The following is a 23,422-nucleotide window of genomic DNA, read 5'->3' as shown; positions in this document are numbered from 1 at the left end:
CTCAAACCCTCTCTTAACAGCTGAACCATGGGCACTGGACCGTAACTTCAGGTTCGCCCAAGCAAACGACGCCACACTGTTCAATGCCTGGGAGGCGGCCCACTCAGGTCAGGGTAATCCTCTTACACCATATCCCCGGTTCATCATAGACAAGGACTTACTGTACAGGGAAGGAAAAAAAGGGGATCCCAAACAATTGGTAGTCCCTAAAGAGTTCCGAGAACAAGTCCTGTATTATGCACACACACACTTGACTGCTGGTCACATTGGAGCAGAGAAAACATTACAGAATATATTGAAGTGGTTATTTTGGCCTGGCCTGTACAAAGAAGCCACATCCTTTTGCAGAACCTGTGAGGTGTGTCAGAAGAAAAACCTACAGAGACCCCCAGTGGTTCCCTTACAACCAATGCCAATTATAGGACAACCATTCAAGAGGGTGGGTATGGATATCATTGGGCCCCTGCCCCGTACCTCCAAAGGAAACACCTACGCTCTAGTAATCGTAGATTACGCTACCCACTTCCCAGAAACCTTCGCCTTAAAATCCCCCACCACCAAGAATGTGGCCGAAAAATTTCTGGAATTGTTCGCTAGAGTAGGGTTCCCCAAAGAGGTCATAACGGACCAAGGAACCCCCTTCGTTTCCAAACTGATGAAGGAAGTCACCAAGTCACTGAATATCCAGCAAATCCGGACATCTGCGTATCATCCGCAGACAGACGGCTTGGTGGAGCGTTATAACCGATCGCTCAAAACCACCTTGAGGAAAATGTTGTCCCTAGAAAATCAAGATTGGGACCGCTTACTTCTCTTGGTCCTGTACGTCTTGAGAGCCCAAGTGCAGAGTTCCACTGGATATTCTGCCTTTGAACTGCTCTACGGGAGACAACCCAGATCTCTGCTTGAAATTACACGAGATGCTGGGAAAGAGAGGAACAGGAGGAAACTCGGTCGCTTCTGGAATACACGCAGTCATTGCGTAGCAAAATAGGGAAGTTGAGGGACCTGGCCTATTCTAACATCAAACGTAGCCAGGTAAGACAGAAAAAAGCCTATGACCGAGGGAAAAGGTGGAGAACACTCGATTTAGGGGATTGGGCTTTGGTCCTAATGCCAACCACAGCCCACAAATTCCAGAGGGAGTGGAAGGGACCTTTACATGTAGTGGAAGTACTTGGAACAACAACCTATAGACTCCAAATAACCCCAGCCAGAAAACAGTGTTTTCATATAAACATGTTAAAGAAATGGATAGGACCTATACCTCGAAACGCTCAGTTCAGTTCACCGTCTCATAGGTATGCCACCACCCTAGCAGACCTCGCTATCAATGAGGAGATCAGTGCCGCCATGAAGCAGGAACTGAATTACACCCTACAACCCTTCGCTGATCTATTCTCGGATCAACCAGGTTGCACCACGTTGATCGAGCATAGAATAGACACAGAGCCAGGGAAGTCGGTAAAACTACGACCATATAGGATCCCGGCTGCCAGAAGGGAGTCCGTAAGAAAAGAGGTACAGGACATGTTGCGCCTAGGAGTAATCAGGCCGTCACGGAGCAGCTGGTCATCCCCGATTGTAATGGTGCCTAAGCCAGACGGATCCACTAGATTTTGTATGGACTTTGGGGAACTCAATGCCATTTCCTCTTTTGATGCATACCCCATCCCGAGGGTAGATGAATTGATCGAGCGCATCGGTGAAGCCCATTTTATAATAACATTAGACCTAACAAAAGGCTATTGGCAAGTGCCTCTACAGGAGGAGGACAGACACAAAACGGCCTTCTCTACCGACGAAGGGCTATTTGAATTTAATGTGCTGCCATCCGGATTGCATGGGGCGCCAGACACGTTTCAGAGATTGATGCACAAAATCCTCCTTCCTTTCCGAGGGTTCTGCTTGGTATATCTAGATAGTAGGTTTGGTATACAAGGGAACCCAAAATAATGGCCAAGGACCATGGGTTAAGCTACTTATTTTTATGTTACAAAGGTCCTAGCTTTTTTAAGATATCTAGAGGATTGATTTCCACAGGCTAAAAATAAAGGCTGTGTTTTTTCTTCAGTGTCCAGCCGGACCTAGAAGTATTTATTTCCAAAATAGTAAGAATAGGTAGAATAAAGCGAAAACAATTCGCACATTAATAACTGGGCACAAGCCTGTACCAAGTCAAAGGAAAACAATACAAAGAAAAAGACAAAGAATTCACAGGCAAACAAGGAGAACAGGGTGGCTTATAATACAATGCAAGAAATTCTTGAATAAGCACAAACCCACAGTAACTGCCGAGAAAGTTAAAAATCATACAACAAGCAGTACTACAAAACAGTCGACGAACGTTTCGATCCCTATCTCCAATAATACAGTGGGATCATCTTCAGGACTAGAGTTTGACTTTGCCTGATTTGTCAAGTGAGCCTGTAGGGTATAAACAGGAAGAGAAAGAAAAAGAAAAGTTTCTGTACCAATTATTTACAGAATGAGTGCTAAAAGGCTAAAGTGCTCGTCAACAACCGGTTTTGTCATGCAAGATTCAACATGTGCACATGCAGTTGTATCCAAAGGGCACGGATCGCACTGTGCTCGTGTTTGGGGTGCGAGAAAAGGCTTACCGCGTTCATTTTGTGGCATTGGTGCTTAGTGGCGGGGAATATAGTGTTGGGTGAAGAGTTATCGTAGTGATTGATGCCTGGGGTGAGTTAAGGGACCCAGTATGAATGGGTAATTACCACGAGCTGTGCTAGATGGGCCAGTCGTGGCTGAACAAGGCTTCAATGTCAACCAGTTCCGGTTTAAAGTTGATGCCTGTGTGGAGTTATTAAGGTCAATATTAGCGTATGGTAGATAAGTAGCATTTAGAAAATTCGAATTGAAAACCCATAATTACCGGGTGACGATTCAGAGGAATCGAAATGAAGATAAGGCCTGCCAAAAACAGGTCGGGTTGATTGTGACCTAGAAGGGAGGCATTATAATCTAGAGTTACAATTATTACAGTGGTATCAGGGTGGTGACTCAAGTGCAGTGAGCAAAAACCAAACATTACCGATGGAGCCTAGTATTGAGCGTGGGCTCGATGCGGGACTTCAGTTTGGAAGTAGTAGCCTGTGAACAAAGGGACATTGGTTGATGGTGGGGAGTGTGGGGCAAGAAGCAACAGTTGGTGATTTGTGCAGGCAAAAATTTACCGTGACCGGGGGTCTGTTCCACATAAGGCGCTCGATAATACGGGCCTTTTCCATGCGAGTCTGAAATAAAAATGCCACGGGCGCACATGAAGTATATGGCGAGCTATACCGGACTCATTTAATTCCCAAGGGGGCGCCAGGGTTCTTCCAAGGGCTTACCTTAGTACCTTAGTACCCAAATATTATGGCTCGGACAATCCACCACTCCAAGATGGCGTCCAACATCGGCACTACCGCCGATTCCCAATTAGTCCGTCCTCATTGTCCACCACTATCTCGACACAGCATATCTGGCGTCTCTGAATGCAGACGCTTAGCATCCGGCCACTGTGCTACCTAGACGGGATCCCATCGAGACCCCACTACGAGTAAACTAAGGTAAGCCCTTGGAAGAACCCTGGCGCCCCCTTGGGAATTAAATGAGTCCGGTATAGCTCGCCATATACTTCATGTGCGCCCGTGGCATTTTTATTTCAGACTCGCATGGAAAAGGCCCGTATTATCGAGCGCCTTATGTGGAACAGACCCCCGGTCACGGTAAATTTTTGCCTGCACAAATCACCAACTGTTGCTTCTTGCCCCACACTCCCCACCATCAACCAATGTCCCTTTGTTCACAGGCTACTACTTCCAACTGAAGTCCCGCATCGAGCCCACGCTCAATACTAGGCTCCATCGGTAATGTTTGGTTTTTGCTCACTGCACTTGAGTCACCACCCTGATACCACTGTAATAATTGTAACTCTAGATTATAATGCCTCCCTTCTAGGTCACAATCAACCCGACCTGTTTTTGGCAGGCCTTATCTTCATTTCGATTCCTCTGAATCGTCACCCGGTAATTATGGGTTTTCAATTCGAATTTTCTAAATGCTACTTATCTACCATACGCTAATATTGACCTTAATAACTCCACACAGGCATCAACTTTAAACCGGAACTGGTTGACATTGAAGCCTTGTTCAGCCACGACTGGCCCATCTAGCACAGCTCGTGGTAATTACCCATTCATACTGGGTCCCTTAACTCACCCCAGGCATCAATCACTACGATAACTCTTCACCCAACACTATATTCCCCGCCACTAAGCACCAATGCCACAAAATGAACGCGGTAAGCCTTTTCTCGCACCCCAAACACGAGCACAGTGCGATCCGTGCCCTTTGGATACAACTGCATGTGCACATGTTGCATCTTGCATGACAAAACCGGTTGTTGACGAGCACTTTAGCCTTTTAGCACTCATTCTGTAAATAATTGGTACAGAAACTTTTCTTTTTCTTTCTCTTCCTGTTTATACCCTACAGGCTCACTTGACAAATCAGGCAAAGTCAAACTCTAGTCCTGAAGATGATCCCACTGTATTATTGGAGATAGGGATCGAAACGTTCGTCGACTGTTTTGCAGTACTGCTTGTTGTATGATTTTTAACTTTCTCGGCAGTTACTGTGGGTTTGTGCTTATTCAAGAATTTCTTGCATTGTATTATAAGCCACCCTGTTCTCCTTGTTTGCCTGTGAATTCTTAGTCTTTTTCTTTGTATTGTTTTCCTTTGACTTGGTACAGGCTTGTGCCCAGTTATTAATGTGCGAATTGTTTTCGCTTTATTCTACCTATTCTTACTATTTTGGAAATAAATACTTCTAGGTCCGGCTGGACACTGAAGAAAAAACACAGCCTTTATTTTTAGCCTGTGGAAATCAATCCTCTAGATATCTTAAAAAAGCTAGGACCTTTGTAACATAAAAATAAGTAGCTTAACCCATGGTCCTTGGCCATTATTTTGGGTTCCCTTGTATACCAAACCTACAATTAGCGCAATCGCCAGATTGCAAGGGTTTCTATTCCCTTGCCCACCTCTTCTTAGGGGGCGGGCCAATCCTAACACCTTGTCTTCCCCAATCACTCACATCCAGTAATCCCCTCCCCACACTTGTCTCCCTAATATGTCAGTCAACACCCCACTCTATACAGACGACTATTTGAAACAACTATGCTCACGCCCTTCTCTATTGTCAGAGACCCCAGAAGCTCCAATCTCAGTAAATGACTCTATTCCAGACCAACTAGAAAAACTGAAAAAGAAGCAAGTTCGGTTAGAACTTATGATTCTAATGCTGACTGATTATCTAAAAGCCAATGTGATCCCGCTGGGTTTGCAAGTTCGAAATATCCCGGGAATCTTTACCGATAATCCGAAATATATCCAAAACTTCAGCTTCATAGGTACAACCTGTTCACGCCATTGGCTAGCCCTTGGCATAGATATTGCGAGTGAAACTCTTAAATCTCTGGAAACAGAAATCGTAGACCTCCTCAAACAATTAACAGATTCTGATCCTAGTGCAGACGCAAAAAAACTACTTGAGCAAGTTGACAAAACTGTGGCCGAGTTCCACAGGATTGAACAAAATAAAAAGTCAAATAAAATCAAAAAGGACGTGAAACTATATAATATTGAGAACACTTACCCTTACCTGCAGAAAGATTTTTATATTAATAAAACATACCCCCGCTACCAAAACAGCCGCCCTTGGGGCCGCTATAACAGACGCCAGAATTTGGTAGGATTTTCAGACACCTCTGCCGAATCTTCTGATAGTTCTGATCCTGGGGAAGGTGGCAGTGGGGCACGAAGAGGTGGTCTGAATCAGAATTCTTTTTTAGCCAGAGGCACCCAGGACCCACCACAGCGTGGGAAGGTCAAGAAAACCCAGAGATGGAACTACCCCCCTGGCGAGCGCAGGACTCGCAACAACTATTACCAATGGTGAGCGGAATACAAGCTCCGCCACAAGGAACTGACAGCATTCCTATTTTTAATCTTTCCAAATATACACTGGCACAAGAAGAGCTTTCATTACTTATGAAAGGCCTTTCTTTTGTGCCAACAATTCCACCCAACTATATGGATTTACAAACAGAACTTATGAGATTTTTTAGACGCATACGTCTACAAGCCTTCTTTCAGTTGCATCCCACACCAGAAAGGGTCACTAACACTCCTTTCCGTCCACCATCTATCTTCTCGCCCTCTGCAAATATGATTCCCACAGAAGTGGTCACTTTCGAGAAGATAATTCTGAAGGAATTGCAGAAATTCCAAAACAAGAAAATGTTTATACCCTACAACATTTCTAGGGAAGAGAAAAATGCCATTTCCCAACTTAAAACTAATGATAACCTCATAATTAAAAGTGCAGATAAGGGCGGAGGTATCGTATTGCAAGAAATAACTGCATATGTTTCAGAAATAATGCGACAACTTGAGAATAAGGAACACTACAAAAGACTGAGTCCCAATCCCAGTAAGGATATACAGAGCCTAATACAAAAAATCACGAAAGAGGGTCTTGAAGCTGGTTTTCTATCAAAAAAAGAATATAATTTCCTGAATGTAAAATCACCCAGAATTCCGGTAATATACACGTTACCAAAAATTCATAAAGATCAAATAAACCCTCCAGGCCGCCCTATTGTTTCAGCCTGCGGATCCATTTTGGAACCATTGGGTTCTTACGTAGACTTTTTCATTAAAGATTTTGTCCCTTTCACGCAATGCTACATAAAGGACTCAATGCGCATGATTAACATGATTGAGCATCATCCGTACAACCCTATGACTGAAACTCTGGTAACCATGGACATTGAGTCCCTATATACTAACATTCCTCAGACTACAGCACTGTTAGTGATTAAAAAGATTTTGGACTCACGACCTCGACCACATGCTGTACCCAGCATGTTCATTCTTCAACTCCTAGAGATATGCCTTACGAGGAATTTTTTCCTCTTTAATGGCAACTTCTATGAACAGATCAAGGGGACCGCCATGGGCGCAATTTTTGCTCCGAACCTGGCGATTCTGTTTATGGATGAAATAGAGACCAATGTGATCAACAACCCGACCAATCCCTTCTTTTCGGGAGTGAAGTTTTGGCGTAGGTATATCGATGACATTTTCATCATTTGGACTGGAAGTGACGATTGCCTGCGCCAATTCTTACACTGGCTGAACAATAATTGTTTGGGCCTCACCTTTACTATCACCACTGATCATGACTCTATCTCCTTCTTGGACTTGTCCATTTATCACAGTGAAGGTTCCCTATTGACACGCCTCTACCGTAAGCCCACTGAAAAAAACACTCTTTTGGCCTACAACAGTAACCACCCAAGAGCATTACGCGACTCATTACCATACTCGCAATTTTTGCGAATCAGGTGTAATTGCTCTTGCAAGGAGGATTACTTCCGAGAAGCCACCACCTTGGCAACCAAACTTAAAGATAGAGGGTACCCAAAGAAATTAGTTAAAAACGCTACCAAGCGGGCATGGTATTGTCCCAGGGAAGTCTTACTCACGCCAAAGGAAAAGACTGACTCTAAACGCATACCTTGCATATCCACTTTCTCACCTATCTCAAATCAACTAAGAAAGAGTATCCTCAAGCATTGGCCAATACTCAATACAGGTGTCCTTTCTTTTGAGAAACCTGTATTTGCCTTTAAAAAGAGTAAAAATCTCAGGGATCACCTTGTAAGAGCTGCTCTACCTGCTCCTTTACCATCGACTACACTTGAAAATGTATGGGGTCTGTCCCCCATTGTTGGGCATGCAAAATGTGGTGGATGTAACAATTGTGACAGCACTATAGAAGGAAAAAGTTTTACTTTTAACAACATCACTATACAATGTCGTTCCTTCTCCAATTGTAACACCTGCAACGTTATTTACCTAATTGTGTGCCCTTGCCAGAAAGTGTACATAGGACAGACCAGCCAAAAGGTAAAAATCCGTATTGGACAACACAGGAGCCGCATTCGGTGCGGTACTCTAAATGCACCCCTGGTGGAACATTTTGTAGCTCAAAAACACTCTGACAATGAATTGAAATGGACTGTCTTGAAAGTACTGAGACTCCCTCCGAGAGGCGGCAACATGGGACAATTACTGAATAAAGAAGAGCTGAAGTCCATCATACAGTTCAACTCCATTCAGGATGGCCTCAACAGAACTGAAGACTGGACAAGCCTAATATAAGCTGTTCATTTATGCCCCCTTTCGTTGCATGAGCCTACATAATAATTGTCTGTCCTTAAAATGTAACAATTTCGAAATGTCAGTTGGCTCGAATTTGCATGCTTTTAACTGAATTAGCTCGAGATCATGTGCATTGTGAAACGCTTTGTGGCACCTTCACCCTCACTCTTTCTGCGCCTCACCACTCCAAAATGGCGCCTACACCAGCACAACTCACTCTTGAGTCGTTCGTTCGCCACCACTCTAACGGTTCACGCAGGGCACCCCAGCTTGTTTCTAACCGAACAGCTGGCGCCCCTTGCACTACGTACCACGTGAAGGCACTGTCACTGGTCATCCCAAATATTATGGCTCGGACAATCCACCACTCCAAGATGGCGTCCAACATCGGCACTACCGCCGATTCCCAATTAGTCCGTCCTCATTGTCCACCACTATCTCGACACAGCATATCTGGCGTCTCTGAATGCAGACGCTTAGCATCCGGCCACTGTGCTACCTAGACGGGATCCCATCGAGGCCCCACTACGAGTAAACTAAGGTAAGCCCTTGGAAGAACCCTGGCGCCCCCTTGGGAATTAAATGAGTCCGGTATAGCTCGCCATATACTTCATGTGCGCCCGTGGCATTTTTATTTCAGACTCGCATGGAAAAGGCCCGTATTATCGAGCGCCTTATGTGGAACAGACCCCCGGTCACGGTAAATTTTTGCCTGCACAAATCACCAACTGTTGCTTCTTGCCCCACACTCCCCACCATCAACCAATGTCCCTTTGTTCACAGGCTACTACTTCCAAACTGAAGTCCCGCATCGAGCCCACGCTCAATACTAGGCTCCATCGGTAATGTTTGGTTTTTGCTCACTGCACTTGAGTCACCACCCTGATACCACTGTAATAATTGTAACTCTAGATTATAATGCCTCCCTTCTAGGTCACAATCAACCCGACCTGTTTTTGGCAGGCCTTATCTTCATTTCGATTCCTCTGAATCGTCACCCGGTAATTATGGGTTTTCAATTCGAATTTTCTAAATGCTACTTATCTACCATACGCTAATATTGACCTTAATAACTCCACACAGGCATCAACTTTAAACCGGAACTGGTTGACATTGAAGCCTTGTTCAGCCACGACTGGCCCATATAGCACAGCTCGTGGTAATTACCCATTCATACTGGGTCCCTTAACTCACCCCAGGCATCAATCACTACGATAACTCTTCACCCAACACTATATTCCCCGCCACTAAGCACCAATGCCACAAAATGAACGCGGTAAGCCTTTTCTCGCACCCCAAACACGAGCACAGTGCGATCCGTGCCCTTTGGATACAACTGCATGTGCACATGTTGCATCTTGCATGACAAAACCGGTTGTTGACGAGCACTTTAGCCTTTTAGCACTCATTCTGTAAATAATTGGTACAGAAACTTTTCTTTTTCTTTCTCTTCCTGTTTATACCCTACAGGCTCACTTGACAAATCAGGCAAAGTCAAACTCTAGTCCTGAAGATGATCCCACTGTATTATTGGAGATAGGGATCGAAACGTTCGTCGACTGTTTTGCAGTACTGCTTGTTGTATGATTTTTAACTTTCTCGGCAGTTACTGTGGGTTTGTGCTTATTCAAGAATTTCTTGCATTGTATTATAAGCCACCCTGTTCTCCTTGTTTGCCTGTGAATTCTTTGTCTTTTTCTTTGTATTGTTTTCCTTTGACTTGGTACAGGCTTGTGCCCAGTTATTAATGTGCGAATTGTTTTCGCTTTATTCTACCTATTCTTACTATTTTGGAAATAAATACTTCTAGGTCCGGCTGGACACTGAAGAAAAAACACAGCCTTTATTTTTAGCCTGTGGAAATCAATCCTCTAGATATCTTAAAATAGCTAGGACCTTTGTAACATAAAAATATGGTATATCTAGATGACATCATCATTTTCAGTGATACCTGGCAGAACCACCTGAAACATCTGCAAACCATACTGCTAGCCTTAAGAGACGCCGGTTTGCACATAAATGCCAAGAAGTCTCGAACAGCCTACTCCAAGGTCAAATATTTGGGGTACATGTTAGGTGAGGGGGCTATAGCGCCCCAAGAGGAAAAAGTGAAAGCCATACAAGACACGCCCTTTCCCACCACAAAGAAAGAACTGAGGGCTTTCCTAGGCCTCATTGGCTACTATCGTAGGTTCCTGGACAACTTTGCAGAACTAGCAGCTCCTTTGACCAATCTCCTTCAGAAGGGGGTGAGCCCAAAACAAATACTATTTCCCCCTGATGAGGCCAAGGTAGCATTCCAAAAACTGAAAGAAGCCCTAACCACCAGCCCCGTCTTAATAGCCCTTGATTTTGACAAACCCTTTTTGGTTGCTACGGACGCCTCTGACAAAGGGATCGGGGCTGTCCTCTCCCAAATAGGAAAAGATGGACTTGAGCACCCACTTTTGTATATAAGCAGAAAACTCCACCCCCGAGAAACAAAATACCCAACCATTGAACGAGAATGTTTAGTAATCCGCTGGGCTGTAGAAAAACTCAAGTACTACCTCGAGGGAAAACACTTTACCCTTTTCACAGACCATGCCCCACTACAGTGGATGTACAGACAGAAGTCCCAAAACCAGAGGGTCCTGAGGTGGTTTCTATTTTTACAGCCTTACTCTTTCACCATACAACATAAGAAGGGTAGAGACCATGGGAATGCTGATTTTCTTTCTAGACTGTGTTCTCTCCCCGAGCGGGAGAATCTAAGGCGGGAGGAGTGTAGCGGGGTGGCGGGGTCCGATACTGACAAGGACTGGTAGTCAGCTGACAAGGATAACCCCTCTCTTTCATCGCTTCAGGACCCCTGGGAAACGGAGTCCGAAGCGAGGTGGAGTCATATACCATCCCACAAAGAGAACTGTACCTTTAAGGGCGCCGAGGATACCACTGAGAACACTCCTCCTTATGACGCCCTGCTAAGCCGAGCGAGCCTATTGGAGGAGCAGTACACGCCCCCGAATGACGAGTCATCCAGAGGAGTGGACAAAAAGCAGGAAGTAGAGACGGCGGTGTGTCTCGACACCTGGAGAAAGAGAGGAGAGCGAACAGAGACGGCGGAGGACGGAGAAGGATTGCGAGAGGTCAGAACGGAGGAGCGGAGAGCGGAAGTAGCTGTGCCTGGAGGCCAACGTTCCCAAGCACCGCCCAGCCACACCCACGGAGGAGTGTGGCTCACTCAGGTGCGTGACCGAGTATCGGGTTGGCTGAGTCGGCGTGGAAATGCCCTGTAAATATTCTACATACCGTCCTGTCTTTCCATCCCCTTTCTCTCCCACTACCCCTCCCCTGTACCTATCCTCACTAAGTGTACCTCACCTGTCCTACACCTACAAAGATCATAGAGAGCACAAAACCACTGGTGTCCGCACTCCCAGGGCGTCCCGAGGGGAACCTTAGTACACCGTTCAGAGCGCTAAAGCCTTCTCTTTCTCTCCCGCATGTGGCGTTGGAACCCGGCCCGAGAGAAAGACCTGGAAACCATAGAGGAAGAGAGAAGGCGGACCAGTCCTCGACGATTCCGCGCCCTCGCTGACACCTTGGACCCTGCCACATTAGCACGTGAAAGACAGACCCAGAGAAAGAAAAAGACATTCATAAAAATAAAACCTCACTTACCTAGCTCTGTTGTCCGAGTCCCTCCTTCTGAACCGCCACATAGTGTTTTAGCCGAAGGCACCCCTTTTAAAGGTACAAAATGTGCCATCTTTGTAAAAGCATACACATACACCATAATGGTATCGAATCCATGACTAGAGGGTAAATCCACTATTAATTCGAGGGTAACTGTGTGCCACGGGTAGGGTGGTGTGGGTAAAGGTTGCAGTAACCCTTGTGGTGCCCGCCGTTCTGTTTTTCCTTTTGCACAAATCTCAAATGTGGCTACATATTCTCTTACATCCTTCAGGGCCGGCCCTAGGCATGTGCAAAGTGTGCACCTGCACAGGGCCGCCAAACCCCAGGGGCCGCCACGACGACGAGGATCGGATCGGAAGGATCTGATAATCGTGGCAGTGGCGGCCCCCTGGCAGGATTTGTGACGTGACTTCAAGCAGCCTGCAGCTGCAGCCAGGACTGGGGGAAAACAAAGAAAGCAACCTGCAGATTGTTTGTTTGGCCCATGCCGCCAACGCCGTGGGGTGTGTGCAATGCTGTGCAACTAAGTGCAATCTAACATTTCGGGACTCAGAAGGTGGTGCCTGAACGCAGCGCGCACTGTCTCCTCCTCGCGCCTCTCTAGGCCCGGGTGCAGGAGCTGATTCATTCCCCCGCATGCGCATTTGGGCCTTCCAGTGCGCGTGACTGGCCTGCAGCAGCATTAAAAGTGACGACGAGGAGCAGTGGCACGGTGTTGACCACCGGAGTTTGGGCCACAATCATTTAATTGTATTCCTAGGCAAGCCGCTGACGTAGCCCACCCTGTCTGCCGCCAACACAGCAGGTGAGTTTAATTGATTCCCCTAATTGACTTTTATTTTTAATATTGTGTAAGTAGAGTTAGTTACAGAATAGCAACTGGAACACGGACATTCACTTAATCCGATGCAATCCTTTCCCAGTCCTGCTGAAATGGTCTGAATGTTACCCCAGCAAATGGCGGGCCGGGTGTAACTAACTGCCCTTAAAGAGCAAAGTTAGAGGGGTGGCGGATCACCTCCAAACTTGGAGTGGGTACGAGGGAGGGGGCGTACCACCATAAGAACATTTATTTTCCACTGTTCCAGCCTCATGAACTGAGGTGAGCCCGGAAAACATGTCACAGGCAGCACATTCCTAGTACAGCGCCTGGAAACCTCCACCTCGTGCATTTTTTTAAACATGTCACTAGGAACTGTGAAGTCGCTGACTTGTAAATAAAAGCACTGGGCTTGATTTTAGAGCAAAGAACTTTATTAACAATATAGAACGCAGAGGAGCGCCGGCCGGCGCTTCCGATCGCTATGGCCCTTCGCGCGCTCTCATTAGCTGCGCGCGCAGCTTCTCTCTTCACCCCCGTCGCACGTCACGTCTACGTGACGTGCAACAACTAGAATGCGGATGCTACATATCTCCCCCTTTTTATTAAACAAGAAAGAGTCACTCACAGTTCATTGTCCAATTCAAAATCTCGGTACCGGGAAGGTCTTACCACCTGCCTTCCACTCCTTGTGACCCTGACGGGGTTCTCCATTGACTCTTGACTCTGAGTCTCAGGGTTTACTGTCCCTTCGTTCTCAACTCTTCCTTCTTGCGTGCTTCTCTCCTGCCTGTCCCATTCCACTTCTTGACTTTCATTTTCTCCTTCTTCTCCACTTTCCGTTCCAGCTCTCTCTCCAACTTGCTGTTCCGCGGCTGCTTGATTATTCTCCACTTCGGGGCCTTCCTTGTCTTCCCAATCGGCGCTCTGTTGTTCCCAGCCCAAGACTTTATTGCACCTGGCCATGCGGTCTTGGGACCACACATTTCCGTCACTTAATAGAGCTGCCCGATCATACACTTCTACCACTTGCAACGGCTTGCTGTACTTGCTGTCTCCCTTCTTCTGCAGGGTGGCCAATCTTACTCTTACCCACTCTCCTTGTTCCAGATCTGTGCTTTTGACATTCCTACGTTTGTTGTAGTGGTTGCTGTAAATTGTCTGTGCCTTTTCCAGGTTGGCCCGCACCACTGCAGGGGACCATTCACTGGTGATGAGCTTTTCCTTCCAAATTCTGTTGTCGTGAGTAAAAGGTTCACGTCCCCTTAGTATTTGAAATGGACTATACCCCGTGCCAGTGGGGGTTATTCTGTAGGCCCATACCATGTTCTCTAGCGCCTTCTCCCAATTCTGTCCACTTGAGATGGCCGCTTGTATGGCTCCCATCACTACTCTGTTAAATCTTTCCACTAAACCATTTCCGGCCGGATGGTAAATTGCAGTGTGTTTGACGGTGACGCCATTTCTTTGCATGAACTTAGTCCATTTTTCTGACGTGAACTGGGGTCCATTGTCACTCAATATTGATTTCGGTATTCCTTCTCTCGTGAAAGTCTCTGACAGGAACTTAAGGATGTTCTCCGTGTCCATGGATTCCTCTACTCTCAACTCTGGCCACTTCGAGTAGCGATCCATGAGCACACACACATACTTCTGTGTGCCTTGATCATCTAGGACCGGTCCCAAAATGTCTATGGATAGTTCTTCCCACGGATTTGAAGGGGGATCAAACTTTCCTATCGCTGGCCTTAATGGTTTTAATGTTTTGTCCGCCTGTTGACATTGGGGACACTCTCGAACATGCCTTTCCGCCCTTATGTCCATGCCGGGCCACCAGTAATTCTGTTTAGCACGTGCCTTGAGTTTCCCGATGCCCAGGTGACCCTCGTGTAGCAAGTCCATCAGTTTTGACGTGAGGTTCCTTGGGGGAATCACCTTATCTCCTCTGTACATGAAGATCCCTCGGTCTCCTATCGACAGTTCTTCCCGCACTTCGAAGTGCGGCTTGAGGCTCGCTCTCACGTTCCTTTTATCCGGCCATCCATGTACGATGTACCCCTTCACTTCCTTTATGTCCATGTCTTCTTCGTATGACTCTGTCCATTCTTGTAGACTGATCAGTTTCTCTTGATCCTCTATTAGAGCTACCAACTCCCCACTGCCGGCAGGGTCTTCCTCTCCTGGCTCCATGGCAGCTGCCCTGCTCAAATAGTCCGCTACTCGGTTCCGGCTCCCGGGAATGTACTCAACATCATACCTGAACTCGAGCAACTTTAGGGACATCTTGGATATCCGAGGTGTAGCACTGGCATGTCCGCTCGACGTCAGCACCTTCACCAACGGTTTGTGGTCAGTTCTGAGTTGGAAGCGTGTTCCCCACAGAAATTGCCGGAATCTCATCATGGCCCATACGACCGCCAGCATTTCTTTCTCGATCACGCTGTATTTGCTCTCTGTATCTGTCAGTGCTCTGGATGCAAAGCTGATGGTCTCCATCTCCCCTCTGCCTCTGTCTTGCATGAGTACAGCACCCAAACCTTTGTCACTGGCATCTGTCGTCAGTATAGTGGTGCCTTGTGGGTCATACCCCTTGAGGGGCACGGCTCCGGTAACATCCTTTTTGATCAATTCGAACTCTGCTTGGGCTTCCGGCGTCCATTGGAACACTGTGCTGTCTCTGGTCAACAACCTCAAATTGTGGGTCTTGGAAGCGAAGTGTACCACAAACTTGCTGTAGTACTCCGCCATCCCCAGGAACGACCTGACCTCTTCCTTATTCCTGGGCGGCGGTGCTTCAGTGATGGCTTTGACGTTTTCTGATTTGGGGGTAACGCCCTGTCGTCCGATCTCGTGACCTAGGTACGTCACCGACTGCAGTCCCAACCTACACTTCGACCACTCCGCTGTGAGGCCTTTGTTCTCAAGTGTTTTCAGCACCTTTCCCAGCTTCTGGTCATGATCTTGCTGATCTCGTCCCATCACCAAGATGTCATCCTGGAAATACTGGACGTCCTTGCAGTCTCTGAACAGTTGGTGCATCATTTTCTGGAACACAGCGGCTGCTGAGGCCAGCCCGAAAGGCATCCGACAGAACTGGTAACACCCAAACGGGGTGATGAAGGAGGTGAGCCGTTTACTGTCCGGGTGCAGTGCAATTTGGTGATAGGCCGAGGTCAAGTCGATAGTGGAGTACCACTGCACCCCCCCTGGTCTTGGTCAACATTTCCTCGATTCTGGGGAGGGGAAATTTTTCCACCACGATATTCTTATTCAGTTCTCTCAGGTCCACACAGAGCCGGACCTTCCCATTTGGCTTCATTACGACCACCAGGGGCGCCAACCATTCAGCACATGTTATCGGCTTAATTATTCCTTTCCTTTCTAACTCTTGGAGTTCAGTTTGGACTGCTTCTCTCACCGCAATCGGCACATTTCTCACCTTGTGGGCTACCGGAATGGCCCCTTCCTTGAGCACAATCCTGTGTTGGAAGTTTTCCATCCGTCCCACAGTGCCACCAAATACCTTCGGATAGTTCTCTTTCCATTTGTTCATGTTCGGCCATTCCTCTTGCTCAGTCAGTAAAATCTGCTCTTTCCCTCCGGGATCCAGTTTAATTCCTAAGTCCCCTTGGTCTAGCCATCCCAGGACTGAGGGTCCCTTTTCTGCAATGTACAATTTGCACCATGCTGACCGGCCCCTGAATTCGAACAGTAGGCGGCGGAACCCCAACATGGGAATGCGATCCCCATTGTAAGTGACCGGTCTGATGTCTAGCTTTTCCAACTCCGGTCCCAACCTGGGTCTGAATGTTTCTTCCCATACTGCCTGTTGGATGATGGTGAAGGGGGATCCTGTGTCCGCCACCACAGTGATGGCGACTCCTCCCATTGACATGTCCAGGATGGGTTTTGTGGATTTCCTCCCTTCTATGCTCATCACTTGGTCGTATATGCACAAGACCGTGATCACCTCTTCTTCAGCCACGTCTTCTAGATCTTCTTCACCTTGCTCCACACATTTCACTGTTTCCTTCGAATGTTTCTTCCTACATACTTTTTCATAGTGGCCTAAGATACCGCAGTGTAGGCACTTGGCTCTGAACGCAGGACATCTTCTGTCACGGGCATCATGGGACCAACTGCCGCATCTGTAGCACGATTTCTTGCTGTCGCTCCCTGGTTGTCTCCCTTGCCACCTGCTAGTACCTTTGGCTGCTGAGTCTTTTCCTCTTTGGTCCTTACGGTGATCCCCTTCTTGTATTCTGTTCACCATTGTCGGGGCGCCCACGTCTTTCTTGGTTGCTGCCGCACACCTCCTAGCGAGCTCGGCCCTCTTTACTATGACCATAACTTCTTTGAGCTTGGTGTCGCCGCTCGCCCACAGCTTGTCCTGGACCTGTGTACTCGTAGTGTGCATCACGATCTGGTCTTTTATAAATTCATCCTCCCACAGTGCATATTTACACGGGGCCGCTAGTTTCCTCAACGCTCCTACATACTCCTCTATGGTTTCTCCGGCCCGTTGTTTCCTTTGCTGGAAGTTGAACCTATCCACAGACACACATATGGTGGGGCGGTACCTCTCATCCAGGTCTTCTACTGCATGGGCATAGACATCCGTATCCGTGTCCTCTCTCTTCTTGGGCACTAGACTCTTGTAAATCCTGAGACCCTCCGGTCCCAGGTTCAACAGCAAGATGCGTTTCTTCCTTTGGGGGGTGAACTTCTCTTCATTTTCGTCCTCCAAGACCCCTATGAAATTATCGATATATTCCTTCCAATCCTCCCACTTCATCAGGGGTTCACCAGGTTTTGGTAGGAATTGCACCGGTGCAATTGCATAGCCTGCCGGCGTGCTCATCTTCACCTCCTTGCTCTCTGTCGCTTCGACGGCCTTGCTGGTGGGGCTCCCTGGGGTGCTGTCTTTTACTTCTCTATCAGCGACCTCCTGGGGACTCCTAGTGCCAGTCCCCCCTCCTTCTTCCTTGGCAGCCAGCGCTGTTCTTACCTTCACGGTGTTCTTTGAAGGTATTAGCGGTGATCGGTGTGCTGTGGTTTGCAGCGCAGCCACTCAGGCCACTGCGCCGCCCCTCTGGTTGCTGTGGCACTGCCACGCTCCTCTGCCTGTATACCTTGGTGGGTTCTGCTTTGCCCCCTTGAGCTCTCCACTCACTGGCCCAGTGGCGCCGTTCTGTGCTGTGTCCCCCCTTGGCCTGGGGTCGCCTGCTTGGCTGCAGTCCACGTGGAGGTGGAGGTTCAATTTTATTTTCCTTTCGTTTTTTTTTTTTTTTTCTGTTGGGTGCCAGTGGGTGCCTCCCGCCTTCGTCGCCACTGTGAAGTCGCTGACTTGTAAATAAAAGCACTGGGCTTGATTTTAGAGCAAAGAACTTTATTAACAATATAGAACGCAGAGGAGCGCCGGCCGGCGCTTCCGATCGCTATGGCCCTTCGCGCGCTCTCATTAGCTGCGCGCGCAGCTTCTCTCTTCACCCCCGTCGCATGTCACGTCTACGTGACGTGCAACAACTAGAATGCGGATGCTACAGGAACGTTTGCAGACTAGTTAAAGATTTGCATCTGTGTAGGTACTGGGGCGGTATTACTATTTTGTTAGCATTTGGACTAGTAATCGCAAGGTATTACTGCGTCTCACTTTCACTTTCATACTTAAGAAGCCAGTTCATAGTTGGCAGGTGGTAATAAACTACAAGCTACAGAATGCAATGCGCTAGTATCTGAAAGGTCAAGACTGACTGAAAAGGATGCAGAATAAAGTGGGTCCTTGGCAGCTACAAATTATTTCCTTCCTTCAGCATCAACAGTAGCACTGGTTTTAGGAAATGTTTTTTTTTAAGGATGCTTTGCAGCGACCTCATTTTACTGCAGTAGAAATTATTTGGCCGTGTGGAAAACTATGTTGAGCACACAAGGAATGAAGAATGTTCAGATTTGTATTTATTTATGGGTTCTACTCGGTGCAATGCTTTGCCTTGAATCATCTATTAATGCTGCGGCTGTAAAATAACTTTTACAGTCCTGGACTTTCATTCAGAAAACCACTGCATTGTCAGTGTTGTTATCTTCGTTTGATTCAAGTGAACAACTGGACTTTCAAAGTTCATAAGAATGATTTGTAAACAAATAGCTTTGGAGTGGAAACATGCTACCTTGTTAACAAGGAGGTATCTCATAACCCTACATAGCGCTTAGAGGCTGCATTGAGTCTGGCCATTGAAATGGGTCCATTCAGGGCCCTGTAGTCATGTCCTTAACTTTTCAGGAAAAAGTACTCACTGATTTCAGGAAAAAGTACTCACTGATTTCTGAACAGTGAGTGTAAAAGCGTTAAGGTAGCCATGTTGTTCCTGCTTACATATTGCTCTTGCCTAGTGCGTAATTTAAATTGAGCTGCATCCAGGTGTTTATAGCTGGCAACAATTGGGTTGTAGTTGAAGTGGGGCAGTGTGGTGTTCAGTGTGGGAGAGGATGTGGCACTATGGCCAGAGCTGCCGAATTTGGAACTTGGGGACCAGGTTCAGCCTTAATAACCAGTCTGCCAAACCACTCTCCTGAGAGAGCACTATCTCATGCTAGACCATAGAAAGCTTCGCAAGGCATTAGAAGCCCCGGTGTCGTAGCAACAGCAGGTGGACCCTACCATGGCATGTGTAGGTTAACTTTCAAGGCCTGTCCACCACAATCCATACTGAAGTTCACTTCCAGTCTTGTGGGTAGGCCTATGAAGCAGCAGACAATAGAACAACAGTAACCCTGTCACTGAGATCACAGGACCCTTGAGAACGACCAGCTCTAGGGCGGGGTACGCGCTGGACGGGGGCTGGTCTGGCAAAATTTGCCAGGGCTGCTTTCAGTTCCCAGTCCGGCCCTGGGTGGGTCACGCTCCCGCGCCACTGCCAGGGAGAGTGCGTGAGAGGTGGTGCCACTGACTGTCGTCATCGTGTCTGGAGTGTGACTGTGAGAATAAAGAACAATTACGCGGCCACCGACGATCATCAGAGAACACCTGTCCCGTGTCCGACTCCGAGTCTCCGGATTGCCAGGTAACTCAGTTTCATTGTTGAACATTAAAAGAAGGCGACTTCAGGCAGGATAGAATTGGTGCTCACTAGGCAGGTCTTACTTTCGTTCTTGGATCGGACTATGTTGGCAGCACAAACTTCATATCTACAGATGTTGGATTTGACTTTGTGGATCCTGGCTTGTTTGGCTCATTTATTGTTAAAATTACTTTCCCCTCATGAATTGTCCCTCAATGGACATAAAAGATTAACCATTGGTGTTGGCAGCAAGGTAAGCAGGGCCAGCCCTAGGCTGGGGACTGCGTGGTAATGGCATTTTGTTTGCTTTGATACTTGCACAAGTGCCACCAATGCACCATTGCCTTTGCCTACGAACGTAACGTTTGTTCTTGTGCTCGATTGTCTACCATATATTGCTGTATTATACCTCCTCTAATTATACTTTGTTTTCTCTCGAGCAGGCTTCACTTTAAAATAGTTTATTGCAGGGGATTAGACTGTAGACACCTAGATCTTTGTTTACCCAACAAATTCCAAAGCATTGTAGCTGTAAGATAACTTTGGGTGGTGAATACACTTGCTGGCGACTGGCGAGATCTGTGTGCAGTCTAGTTACAGGCCGGCCTCAGTCACTCATACAAAGTATAAAGAGACAGAGTTTTTATTTTTATTTTTTTTTATTCGCAAGACATTTATTGATATAAGAGAATAAAAGTTACACTGCGTCACGCCAACAACCCGGAGGCAGGCCGCTATGAAGGTAAACATCACATAAACAGCATTAAACATAAGGAGTGGCATAACCAAGCGGGTCGTATGGCACACAGTAGAAACACATGATACAGTAAGGACATGTATACAAGCAGTGCAACATTAGCACGGTAAATGGTCTTACATTTTGTCAGCGCCGTAGACAACCAGACGGATCCCAAGTTTTCAGTGCTGCCCCGTAACTCTGTTGAGAACAACAGGCCATAGCCTGCTGAAACGGCAGTTCGAAGAAATATGTCTACGGACACTGTTTTCGCCCATCCCACCCCAACAAACAACGAAGAAGAAAAACAACGAACATCGGTGCAGGTCTGTAATATCGATCACACATCACTTCACGCATACATAGGGTCGTGCGCTCCTGTGCTGGGCAACTGTAAAAAGACATCAACCAGTGGCAGGGGCAGTGGCGGGGTGGCCGCCAGGTCCCGTCCGTAAGGAGGGGGAAGGGGGGAGGTGGAAGGAGGACTAGGGTGAAACACAGGGTCGTGTGGCCTCAGAGAGGGTGGAAGTGACCAGACAGTTCAATTTCGGAGATGCCAGAGGATAGTAGTCGTGAAGCGTACCACAGCCCCAAAGCAAACCTGCACCGGCAGAAACCACCAGGTCAGCGCCGGCGCGCACATATCCTCAAACCTCTACCCCATATCATCCGAGATGCCCACGTCAGGCGATCTCCCGGAAGCGTCCGAGCTCGCATGCTCCCTAGTCCATTGCAGGAAGGGCTCCCAGATGTCGTTGGGTCTGGAAGCGGTAGGCATCGTCTCCCAGTAATGAGTGAGCTGTGCATGACCATACGTCACATCCTTAACCCACGCAGTGAACGATGGCAGAGCTCTCCGGCCCCAGTGTAGTGACACCTGTCGCTTGGCGTAGAGGAGCAGCAGCGCATGTAATTTCCTATCACAGGGTTCTGTGTCTTTGACATAGCCCAACAGGCCCAGAAGCGGAGAAGGTATATCAGTCCTGTGCAGGATTTGGTTAATGGCAGTGAATATGTCCGACCAGTACTCGTCTAATCTAGGGCAGCTCCACGCCACATGAAGGAAGGTCGCATCCTCCCCGCCACATTTCCAACAAGACGCATCAGTACGGATGCCCATGCGGTGCAGCAGTACCGGCGTGCGATAGTATCGGTGCAAGAACTTAAAATGGACTAGCCGCAATCGATAATTCGGAGACAACGCCGTGAGTTGCTTACAGCAGTATTCCCATATCTCATCTGTCAAAAGAACGACCAGCTCAGCAGCCCAAGCCTGCCTGGCCGTAGGTACAGTGATCGGGGCCTGCTCCTGCATTCAATTGTATAGTCTAGACACTAGCTTTTTGGGGGAGGGTCTCGAAAGCAGATTTTGAAGGGCATCGAGTGTCGGCGGCTCCTCTGGGAACTGGGGCCACAGCTTCTTACAAGATTCCCTAAGAGAGTGGTATAGAAGCGCGTCCGCAAAGGATTCAGGTTGGTCGGCCTCACAAGCGCCCAACTCTCCGAAATTACCATCAGGATATACATCCGCAAAGGTGTGAAAGCGCTTCCCACGGATAGTGAGGGCGTCACCTCTGGCACACAAGCAAGGTAACATCGGGTTTCCCCGCAGGGGGATAGCTGGCGCATATAATAAGGAGAGTCCCGCTCTATTTTGCAGTTCGCGCCAGGACCAGCGAATCATTTCTACAGTGTCCACCTCTTTCGAAGGGCGCGAGACTTTACCATAGAGCGCCACGCGTAGCGGCGACGGGGCTACAGCGGCCAGCTCCACCGCCACATGTGGCTGGTAAGGAGTGGGGAAGACCCAGAAATGTAAAAATTGCGCCTGCGCACATAGGGAATACAACTTCAAATCGGGTGCTCCAAGACCACCTTGCCGCAGTGGGAGCGTGAGTAGGTCCCAGGAAGCCCTCGCCTGTCCTCCGGCCCACACCAGAGTCAGGAGCAGATATCGGACGCGCGCGTGAAAGTGCGCAGTCATTGGCAGCGGAATATTGACGAAAAGATACAAAAATTTGGGGAGAACCACCATTTTGGCCAGCGCTATCCTCGCAACCAGGGAGAGAGGAAGTTTGTTCCAGACCTCTATCTTCCTTTCCAGCCAGTCCACCGCTCTTCCAAAGTTAAGAGACCACAATTCCTGTATATCCCGACTGATCCAGATTCCCAGATTTTTAACAGCGTCAGTTTCCCAACGCAGAGGGTAATCCGGTGGTGGACGACCGGTTACGTCAGTCAGAGGGAATGCCACAGATTTCGACCAATTTATTGACACTCCTGCCAATCCCTCAAATCGCACAAATTCGCGGAGTAACGGGTTCATGTTTTCTGTGGGGTTGATGACATACAGGGTGACATCGTCTGCATACAACAAGATCAGTAGACTACGGGAGCTAAATCCAATCCCCCTCACTGTATGGTGCTGCCGAACCCTGGCCGCTAGCGGCTCCATTGCAATAGCAAAAAGAAGAGGAGACAGTGGACACCCCTGTCTGGTTCCTCTAGAGATGGCAAAGGGTTTAGATACGAGGCCATTCACACTCACCCTAGCCCTGGGTGTGTCATACAGTAGCTTGATGAGAGTTATAAAGTTTCGGCTGAATCCCATCCTACCCAAAATCCTGAACAAGTAAGGCCACTCCAAGGAGTCAAATGCTTTGGTGGCATCGAGGAACACCACCGCAGCCTGAACAGAGGGGTGTAGGTAATGTAGGATAGAGAAGATGGTCCTGAGATTGTGCGACGTGGCACGGCCAGGGATAAACCCAGATTGGTCCGGGAGTGCGATGATTGGCAACAGTGGCTGCAATTTGTCTGCGATGACCTTGGCATAAATTTTTGCATCCACATTAATCAGGGAGAGGGGTCGATAGGAGTCCAGGAA

The sequence above is a fragment of the Lissotriton helveticus genome, chromosome 12 (genome assembly GCF_964261635.1).
Source record: "Lissotriton helveticus chromosome 12, aLisHel1.1, whole genome shotgun sequence".
Lineage (NCBI taxonomy): Eukaryota > Metazoa > Chordata > Amphibia > Caudata > Salamandridae > Lissotriton > Lissotriton helveticus.
Note: the sequence above shows the minus strand (reverse complement) of the source record.